This window comes from Rutidosis leptorrhynchoides, chromosome 8 (genome assembly GCF_046630445.1).
Source record: "Rutidosis leptorrhynchoides isolate AG116_Rl617_1_P2 chromosome 8, CSIRO_AGI_Rlap_v1, whole genome shotgun sequence".
NCBI lineage: Eukaryota > Viridiplantae > Streptophyta > Magnoliopsida > Asterales > Asteraceae > Rutidosis > Rutidosis leptorrhynchoides.
The window spans coordinates 298163838-298176064 of record NC_092340.1 but is presented as its reverse complement, the minus strand read 5'-3'; positions in this window follow the sequence as shown (position 1 = coordinate 298176064).

Sequence of the window (12227 nt, the reverse complement as noted above, 5' to 3'; positions counted from 1 at the left end):
AGGTGTTACAATTATTTGTTTTAATTACACTAATATTAATAATGATAGTTACTATAATATTATTAACGATAATACTAATAATTATCTTAATGATAATATAGTAATAATAATAATAACAATAACAATAACCATTTTTAAATAATGATATATATATATATATATATATATATATATATATATATATATATATATATATATATATATATATATATATATATATATATATATATATATATATATATATTAATAATGATAATAATAATAATAATAATAATAATAATAATAATAATAATAATAATAATAATAATAATGATAATCGGATAATAATAATAATAATACTAATTATAACTTTAACGATAATAACGATAGTAATAAAAAAAATTTTTTAATGATAAATCCCTTTTATTGATAAAGATAATAATAATGATAATAATAAGATAAAACTAGAACGACGATAAAAACGACGATAATAATAATCATTTTTAAAAAAAATATCGAAAATTCAATTGATTATAACTTCTAATCCGTTCATCGAAACCATTCGATATCTAAAGGAAAAGTTCTTAATTTTTCGCTAGCTTTCCAAGGACATGCATATCTTATACCTTATCTCAACCGCAAGTGTAACTAATTCAAGATTCAACCTAACCTGTCTAAGGGCAATATCAAAAGTACAAGCATGCATAATCCTAAATACTCGAGCACTAGTCAGGGATACACTATTAGTATGTAAAAGTTAAATTATGAGTACTCACGTATCAATATTGAGATTCAATATTGTAGGAAAGGTACGTAGACGCAACGGAAATGATAAATACTATATTGACCTCACGAGCATACCCATGAACCATACTCAATCACCTCCATAGCTATAACCCATAATTTCCTTAATCCTATCCTACTCGAAAAACAATTTCGAAATCACTCGGATAGCACTCCGTCGTAATATTTTATGTATACTAATAATATCTTGAAATAATACGGAGTAAATATATATATGTAAATCGATTGAGAGAGTTTAGAGAAAAATATTTTCAAGTTTTTATGAAATAATGAAACCTATTGAATTCTATTTATAATAGATTTTTGAATTATTAAAGTGAATTATTAAAGTATGAATTATTAAAATGAATTATTAAAGTATGAATTATTAAAGTGAATTATTAAAGTATGAATTATTAAAGTGAATTATTAAAGTATGAATTATTAAAGTGAATTATTAAAGTATAAATTATTAAAGTATGAATTATTAAAGTGAATTATTAAAGTTAAAGTAAAGTAAAAATAAAGTAAAGGTAAAGTTTAAGTATAGTAAAAGTATAAAACTATGTACGTATTATACGCGTATAAATATATATAATATTAATTTAAATCGTTATATATATTTAATAAAATAAAATATAAATATCGTTATCTTTATCATACTAGTTAAGTAATGAGTTGTCAAAAGTGGTTCTAGATATTTATAAAAGTTATATACGTTTTAATAATAAAGTTCTTTTTAAACTGAAAACGTTTTTGTACGTTTGAAACTAAATAGATCAATCGAGTCTTTATGAGATTCAATCTTCCACTATCCTTTGTCTAGTTCTCAATGATTGACAAGTTGTTCTTATTTATAAATTACTTTACCATTTTCCGAATATTGTTAAAATGGAAAGATTTCTAAAATCAACGTGGGCCTTTCAACAGAGACTTGTAATCATAATTTAATATATCTGATAATTCAATCATTTGATCTTATCTTCTAATTCCATTGAAAAACATTTTGAAACAGATACAATCATATAAAGTATTTAATCTAATATTTTGTTTACGTTTCAAGTTATAATATATATACACATATACATATATAATCATATTCGTTTAATGGTTCGTGAATCGTTGGAACTTGGTCGAGGTTGAATGAATGTATGAACATAGTTTAAAATTCTTGAAATTTAACTTAACAAATATTGCTTATTGTGTCGGAAACATATAATGATTAAAGTTTAAATTTGGTTGGAAATTTCCGGGTTGTCACAGTACCTACTCGTTAAAGAAATTTCGTCCCGAAATTTAAGTGGAAAGGTCATGAATGATAATAAGTATGTTTTCATGATACATGCGGGCTGAAAATTAGAGTTTTATCATCAGCGAATAATTTGGATAAACAATCCATTTATATGAAGAGTACGAATGAAGCTAACATAGAAGAGTGAAATGAGTAAGTGTAGATTCATCTTATCATTTTACGTAGATATGATTGATTCCCAGATTTCAAGGGATTTGAAGAAAATCTTCTTAATAAGATTTGACTCTCTGGTAATCAAGGAAATTAGGATCCGCTTTAAATGCGATCGTCCATTTTAATTATTCTGTCGGAGATTTTCTTATAAATTCACCTCCTTCGTTTCCTTACAACTCACACCTTCTATTGATGCATTTTATTCAAGTCCCTAGACATCTACCCACGTCCATTGCAGGTACAACAGTTTACAGGCCACCATGATTGCTCATTATTATCCTGTGTTTGTATGTGGTTATAGGAACTGCAGGAACGAGATTTAGATGTTTGACTATGTTAGACTTAGTCAGACGTACGAGTGAAGCCTCACTAGTACGGCTGACAGGCTCATACGCACGGTTGATGCTGGGCTAAGTCACAATTACAACCTAAATGAGAAGACGCGAGTGAGTGATCACCCGTACGGCTGATGAAGCCAACTCGTACGTGTGATGAATGAATCGTATGGGTGAGTCAACAGCAGGGGTATATAAAGTCTTATGTTCTTCATTTTAGGTTAAGCCTCTTATTTGTTACACACACTCAGATCTAGTGAGCTCCTCCGATTCTCTCTCAGTCCAAATCACCCATGTGGTGAATAATAGCTCTAGGTGTTGATCTAATCACACTTGATTTAGTTGTGGTTTGACTAAATTAATCAAAAAAAAAACTTAACCTATTCACTAGAGGGTTTGATTCACTTATTCTGCCATTGTGTGAGTTAAATCTGTTGATTTCTAAGTTCATAGTCATGTTTCATCACCTTATATTCTTTCCCCCTCAACTCATATTTTAAAGTATTCATCAATATGCTCCATCCAGCTCTGATTCTCGATATACTTCTAACTTTCATATCGGTCATTCTTCTTTTTCATCTACCGCCGGAAGAATCTATTTACTTCTACTATACTCTTGGATTTATAGTGTTTCTAGTTCTCCCGTGTCTTTATATTGCTATATGCATCGATATATGGTTTATAATTTCTGGTTTGTCGTTGGGCTTTATATGTTCCCTTATATTTCAAAGTCTCTGCTTCTGTCTTCTATAATCATTATCATTCACAGTTAATGCTCTCTTTTATTTGCTGCAATTTATACCCCAATTTCTATTTCGGAGTTTTGTCCTTTCGTTTCTTCTTCTTGCGATTAAGCACCGCTTGTAATGGTCCAGAATTCACAGATATGAATTTCGGAATGAACTTTGTTAATGTTCTAGGAAGGAAATTGTGATGGTACGATCTTGACTTGTCAAATTACTAGAATACCTTGGAAAAGGCCGAATCATCAAGAAATATTTTCTTGATATTTTAGAGGTTAAATAGAATACAAGAGTCGTATAACATGGCACATGATGATGTTATGATCTGTGAATCATCACGTTCCATTTAGAAACTCAGCATGACTTACTGTAATATACTCACATTGATCAAGTGTCATTATATTATACTAATTCATGCTTCAGTTCTCAACACTACTTCAAAATATTCCTATTTTAAACTTGAATCTTTCAGAATTTAGAAACTAAAATAGTTTCTTTTATGATGTAATACAGATAGCGCGAAGAGGTAAATGATTTCAAATAAGAAAAATTAAGAAAATATCTTCAGAAATATGGAGGATATTTATAATGAAAGATATGATGATATTTTAGAATTTCTAATATCAGAGGATGATGAAGAATATTGTCCGCAGGGGTTTAGAGTCAGGAGCAAGGTATTAGTTAATGACTTCAGCAGGTACTGAATCATTTGGATCCTTTAAAGTCAGGTTCAGTCTTTGTAATTTGTCCACAGCCTCCTTCCTACTTTGCTCAATCCGTTTTCCAGTTCCAAAACTTCTCTTTTTCTGCGCTTTGCCAGCACACTTCATCATTATCATCCAGCTTTTACCATTTAAAGTCGTTTATAGTTTTTGCTGCTTCATCAGCATTTTTTCCATTTTCGGAGAACCAATTCGTAGTTCGGAGTGTTTTTCAGAAACTTCACATTCAAATTAAGTCCAGAAGATAGACGTTATATATACACATATAACTGTTGGCGCAGACATGCTGCAAGATTTCAAAATACTGATTGCTAATTCCCAATGATTTGTATGGCAATTCTCATTACAAGATGCGAATGAGTAAATGATGGGGTTTCAATGAATAATTATGATGACTTTTTGGAGAGGCTAAAGTCAAAGGGTAATGAAGTTGTTGGTACATCTGCTAATAATATGGTGGAATGTAAAAGGTTCCCTGGTAACGATGGTGTATATCTCAAGGTTATAATAAGGTTAGTCTGACTGAAAAGTCGAAGTTGACTTGCTGGAGCTGTGACAAAACTGGCTACTTTGAATAGGAGTCGCAAAGTTATTTTTGCTAATAAATGCCAAAGAATCTGACGTGGATACGTTGTTTAAACTTTTACTTTGGTTTCAAGAGTTTTTCGGGTACATAACTGTGGGTAACATGTGGTTGGATCATCATCTCGATTGCTCATCATTCGAAGTGTCTTCAGAAATTTTCGAAGGGTTTGAACACAGATTGTAATCGTTAACATACATTTGATGTTCTAACACAGTTTTGAAGTCAAAATATAGCTTGTGAAAGATGTAAGGATCTAAGAGTGATGATTTTGGTCATATCTCAAGTTAAATTTTGAGATTTCAAAATCAGAATATGTAATTAAATTTTGAATGAGTATGGTTGTTTTGATTTCTATAAAAGAATGTATATTGTTGTGAAAGTAGGGAGTATAATGGATGATTTGCTGAATCAGATTCGAAGAATGTAACATATTAATTGTGAATTTATATATCTCTCGGGTATTACCTACCCGTTAAAAAAAAATTTCACAATTAATATTTTGTACAAAAGAATTTTATTACAGTCTTTATGAAAATATATATATGTATATTTTCTTCAGATGTAACATAGATTTAATGAGTTAATGTTAAATTAAACTCATTTGATTTACGGTTGAAACTAGAATTGAATAATCCCTAAAGGCTTTAAAAAGTACATAACTTTTAAGCAGTATTTCTTTAATGACATTGAAATTATGAATCAATACTTCGTTATTTGTTGATGTATGGTGTTCGGTTCGTGGAATTCTTGTGAATTTCGCAAAGTACGAATGATGTTATCTGAAAAGTTTCGGGTACATTGATGATGAAAGTGTAAAATCAAATATATACTTGATTTATTATGAATTGGAATTTGTTGAATTACGACAGAGATTGTAGTTAACGCTGGTTAAGTTGCGGCCGAAGGACGTACATTATTGCATATTTGTAATATGAATTAACCGGGTAGTTAAGATTCACACACAATAGCTTAGCACTGAAAGATTTATTTCAATATATATATATATATATATATATATATATATATATATATATATATATATATATAATATACATATAATTTCTTCAGAGGAAATGAGTTAATTCTTCATAACTCGTTGATACAATATAAACGTTATTGATTCGTAATGATGTCCACAGTGATTCTTGAACTGACGGAGTTTGTGATGTTATCGGTGTTGTTGATTCGGATGTTGACTGTACTGACGATGCTGGTAACGCTGATGGTACTATTGATGTTGTTGGTAAAGCAAGTTTAGCTTGTTAATCACACACCATTTTTGTCAGGGTTTCTACTCTTCCTTCCATCATTTTGGTTCGCTTAACTGATTTATGGTTAGGGCTAGATTAGATAATCTCTAAGACTTTAGAGATTACATAATCGCCGCGGAATGTTTCTCTAATGAAGTTATGAATTAATACTTCGTCAGTTATTGTTGTTGGTACTCCTTGGTATCTATGGTGCGTATGACGTTGATGCTCGTGGGACAGATTATGAAGTTGAGGTTTACGACGCGGTTGTGGTTGGAGGTGGTAATGGTACTGTTGGCGTTGATGATGGTGGTACTGGTTATGCTGCTGATGCTGCTGCTGGTGTTTGTAATCTCTGCACCATATTCTCCAAAGCCACTACCCGAGCGCGAAGCTCGTTGACTTCTTCTATTACACCGGGGTGATTGTCGGTTCGGACGAGCGAATAAATAAAATCTAAAATTTGATGTAATATATAATCGTGACGAGATACTCTGGAAATGAGCGAGAAAATGGTGTTTCGGACAGGTTCGCCGGTAAGTGCTTCAGGTTCTTCATCAAGAGGGCAATGTGGTGGATGGAAGGGATCACCTTCTTCTTGTCTCCAATGATTGAGGAGGCTACGAACCCATCCCCAATTCATCCAGAATAGGTGATGACTGATTGGTTGATCTATTCCGGTCACACTGCTTTCGGAGCTTGAATGGGATTCCATTTCGGAATCTGAGTGACTTGAACTGATGATGAATTCCATTTCGTACGATTGGATAAAGGATTTTTTTCCCGATATGAAATGATTTTGGCTAACGGATGGTATTCTAATTACATAGAATATATATATATATATATATATATATATATATATATATATATATATATATATATATAGATCAAAAGATTTCGTAGATTACGGAGGACTTTGCGGGATATGTCAGGCAAAGTTTAAAGTAACAGATACGATAAGATATGATTTAGCAGATATGCTAAGATATGAATTTTTGTCTATACATTATTCATGCAATCAATACAGCAAGACGTGTCTTAGACTAAAAATGATAAGCAGGTAATTTCCTGAGGATGATAAGTAGTTAATTTTTGACACAAAATGATAAGCAAAACTTTTGACATGCAGATACGGTCGAAGTCCAGACTCACTAATGCATTCTATCGACTTATCAGTTAGACACACTAATGCAGACCTGGTTCGCTAAGACCACCGCTCTGATACCAACTGAAAGGACCCGTTCATATACATTATAAACGATTCACAATAATTGATTACATTGCGAGGTATTTGACCTCTATATGATACATTTTACAAACATTGCATTCGTTTTTAAAAGACAAACTTTCTTTACATCGAAAATTGACAGGCATGCATACCATTTCATAATATCCACTATCCAACTATAAATTGATTTAATAATAATCTTTGATAAACTCAATGACTCGAATGCAACGTTCTTCGAAATATGCTATGAAAGACTCTAAGTAATATCTTTAGAATGAGCAAATGCACAGCGGAAGATTTCTTTAACACCTGAGAATAAACATGCTTTAAAGTGTCAACCAAAAGGTTGGTGAGTTCATTAGTTTATCATAATCATTTATTTCCATCATTTTAATAGACCACAAGAATTTCATTTTCAGTTCTCATAAATATACGTCCCATGCATAGAGACAAAAATAATCATTCATATGGTGAACACCTGGTAACCGACATTAACTAGATACATATAAGAATATCCCCTATCATTCCGGGATCCTCCTTCGGACATGATATAAATTTCGAAGTACTAAAGCATCCGGTACTTTGGATGGGGTTTGTTAGGCCCAATAGATCTATCTTTAGGATTCGCGTCAATTAGGGTGTCTGTTCCCTAATTCTTAGATTACCAGACTTAATAAAAAGGGGCATATTCGATTTCGATAATTCAACCATAGAATGTAGTTTCACGTACTTGTGTCTATTTCGTAAAACATTTATAAAAGTTGCGCATGTATTCTCAGCCCAAAAATATAAAGGGTAAAAAGGCAAATGAAACTCACCATACTGTATTTTGTAGTAAAAATACATATAACATCATTGAACAAGTGCAAGGTTGGCCTCGGATTCACAAACCTAAATTAAATATATATATTTATATGTTGGTCAATATTTGTCTAACAAATTAGGTCAAGTCATAGTGTACCACAATCCTAATGCTCGAGACTAATATGCAAAAGTCAACAAAAGTAAATTTGACTCAAAATAATTTCTAAAAATATATAGATGATTAATATATAGTTTAAATATCGTCGTTTTATATTTTTAAATATTTTTAAAAGATTTATTAGAGTAAATAATATAATTTATTTATTAATAAATAAAATTTTATATTAAATTTATATAATAAAATATACTTTTATATATATTAAGTAATAAAATTTATAGGGTTCATTTAATATCATAAAGATAATATGATAGGTATTATTAAAGTAAGTTATTACATGTAGTAAAATATGTTTGTATCACATATTTATTTGATAAAATAATATCTATAATGATAGTAAGTAAAAGTTATATTATTTTGTAATAATAATTATTATTATAAAAATATCAATATTTATAATTACTAAGATGACATTATGATAAAACGATAATTCTAATTATGATAACTTTAATATTTACGATAATTTTTAATATTATCTTTAAAATAATAATTCTATTTAAAATAATAATAATAATAATAATGATAATGATATTTTATAGTAACAATGACATTTCTATTAAAATGATAATTTTTGTTAAAATAATAGTTTTAATACTAACGATACTTTTAATAATAATAGTAATGATAAAAATAATAAGAACGATAATTTTATCTAAATTAATATCTTATAATATTTTAATTTCATCATGATACTCTTACTCATTATTTCCTAATCGTTTCGTTTAATAGCTTTTAATCATCTTTTATATCGTGTTCATAATAATGATAATAATAGTAATCAAAATATTTAGGTGTTACAATTATTTGTTTTAATTACACTAATATTAATAATGATAGTTACTATAATATTATTAACGATAATACTAATAATTATAATTATCTTAATGATAATATAGTAATAATAATAATAACAATAACAATAACCATTTTTAAATAATGATATATATATATATATATATTAATAATGATAATAATAATAATAATAATAATAATAATAATCATAATAATAATAATAATAATAATAATAATAATAATAATAATAATAATAATAATAATAATGATAATTGGATAATAATAATAATAATACTAATTATAACTTTAACGATAATAACGATAGTAATAAAAAAATTTTTTTAATGATAAATCCCTTTTATTGATAAAGATAATAATAATGATAATAATAAGATAAAACTAGAACGACGATAAAAATGACGATAATAATAATCATTTTTAATAAAAATATCGAAAATTCAATTGATTATAACTTCTAATCCGTTCATCGAAACCATTCGATATCTAAAGGAAAAGTTCTTAATTTTTCGCTAGCTTTCCAAGGACATGCATATCTTATACCTTATCTCAACCGCAAGTGTAACTAATTCAAGATTCAACCTAACCTGTCTAAGGGCAATATCAAAAGTACAAGCATGCATAATCCTAAATACTCGAGCACTAGTCAGGGATACACTATTAGTATGTAAAAGTTAAATTATGAGTACTCACGTATCAATATTGAGATTCAATATTGCAGGAAAGGTACGTAGACGCAACGGAAATGATAAACACTATATTGACCTCACGAGCATACCCATGAACCATACTCAATCACCTCCATAGCTATAACCCATAATTTCCTTAATCCTATCCTACTCGAAAAACAATTTCGAAATCACTCGGATAGCACTTCGTCGTAATATTTTATGTATACTAATAATATCTTGAAATAATACGGAGTAAATATATATATGTAAATCGATTGAGAGAGTTTAGAGAAAAATATTCTCAAGTTTCTATGAAATAATGAAACATATTGAATTCTATTTATAATAGATTTTTGAATTATTAAAGTGAATTATTAAAGTATGAATTATTAAAGTGAATTATTAAAGTATGAATTATTAAAGTGAATTATTAAAGTATGAATTATTAAAGTGAATTATTAAAGTATGAATTATTAAAGTGAATTATTAAAGTGAATTACTAAAGTATAAATTATTAAAGTATGAATTATTAAAGTGAATTATTAAAGTTAAAGTAAAGTAAAAATAAAGTAAAGGTAAAGTTTAAGTATAGTAAAAGTATAAAACTATGTACATATTATACGCGTATAAATATATATAATATTAATTTAAATCGTTATATATATTTAATAAAATAAAATATAAATATCGTTATCTTTATCATACTAGTTAAGTAATGAGTTGTCAAAAGTGGTTCTAGATATTTATAAAAGTTATATACGTTTTAATAATAAAGTTCTTTTTAAACTGAAAACGTTTTTGTACGTTTGAAACTAAATAGATCAATCGAGTCTTTATGAGATTCAATCTTCCACTATCCTTTGTCTAGTTCTCAATGATTGACAATTTGTTCTTATTTATAAATTACTTTACCATTTTCCGAATATTGTTAAAATGGAAAGATTTCTAAAATCAACGTGGGCCTTTCAACAGAGACTTGTAATCATAATTTAATATATCTGATAATTCAATCATTTGATCTTATCTTCTAATTCCATTGAAAAACATTTTGAAACAGATACAATCATATAAAGTATTTAATCTAATATTTTATTTACGTTTCAAGTTATAATATATATACACATATACATATATAATCATATTCATTTAATGGTTCGTGAATCGTTGGAACTTGGTCGAGGTTGAATGAATGTATGAACATAGTTTAAAATTCTTGAAATTTAACTTAACCACTATTGCTTATTGTGTCGGAAACATATAAAGATTAAAGTTTAAATTTGGTTGGAAATTTCTGGGTTGTCACAGAACGATTGGCTCCGCAATCAAACAATACACGAGCAGGTGTAGAGTTAACCAAAAACATACCGGTGATAGCATCGGCAGTAGTAGCTGCGTCTACCGACATCTAGAAGGCTCTTGCTTCAGGTCTTGGAGGAGTCTTATGCTTCTGTCCAGTTGACGAAGCTGAAGATCCCCCGACTGACGTTGTCCTTGCTCCTGCCCCTACCCCAAAACTTATCTTTCTCGCAGATGGACAATCAACTGACCTGTGCCCTGATTTATGGCAATTCCAACAAACATTTTCTTTGAATGAGCAAGCCTGAATATCATGACCCATTACCCCGCACTGCATGCACCTCTTTGTCAAATTAGTACAAGGACCCGCATGAGTCGATTTATAACCATTGCACCACACCCTCTGGTTTGAACTACTACCACTTTGGGAAAATCTTCCTTTTTGTTGACCACCATGAGACTTCTTTGATTTGAAACTACCTTGACTTGATGTCTGATTGGGCTGCGCCACCATTTCGTTTTGACTATTTTTGGCCGCCTTAGTATATCCTTCCACCATTTTGGATATGGCAAAGGCTTGAGGTAACGAAGGTGCCATTCTTACCAAAGATCTGTATTCTGGCAAGATCATTTCCACAAACTGATCAATCTTAGACTGTTCATCAGGAAGCCACTGTTGTATAAAGCGAAGCTTATCCGTGAACTTCTCGATCACTTCATCAATTGTCATCTGTCTGGTCATCCTCAGATTCATAAACTCTCGCTTCATTCTTGAGATCTCATAAGGAGTGCAATACTGTTCGCACACCTTAGCAGCAAATTGTTCCCAAGTCACCTGGTTCAACATTTCCTTTGACATCTGAGAAGTTATTGAATCCCACCAACCCATTGCTTTCTTTTTCAATAATTTGCTAGCATAAGTTACACGTAATTTGGGTTCGCATTGACAGGCTTCCAATGCTCTGTCTACCTCAAGTAACCAATCAAAGTTTTCAGTCGGATTAGAACTACCGACATACTCTGGAGGCTTACAATCCAAGAATTGCTTGAACGTACACTTCTTCTTTGTTTCAGTTGTTGGTGGCTGCCACATTTGGATCACGTAAGTGTGATGACCCGGGAATTTTTGACCAAATTTAAACTTTAATCTTTATATGTTTCCGACAAGATAAGCAAAGTCTGTAAGGTTGAGTCTCAAAAAGTTTGAACTGTTTCATATATATAATTGACCTTCGACTGCTCTCGACGATTCGCGAACCATAAATTGTAAATAGATATGTGTGTATGTATATATAAATAATAATTCGAAATATAAGTTATTACATGTTGTTGTTATTAAAAATTAATAAGATAAAAATAGGATATTATAATAAT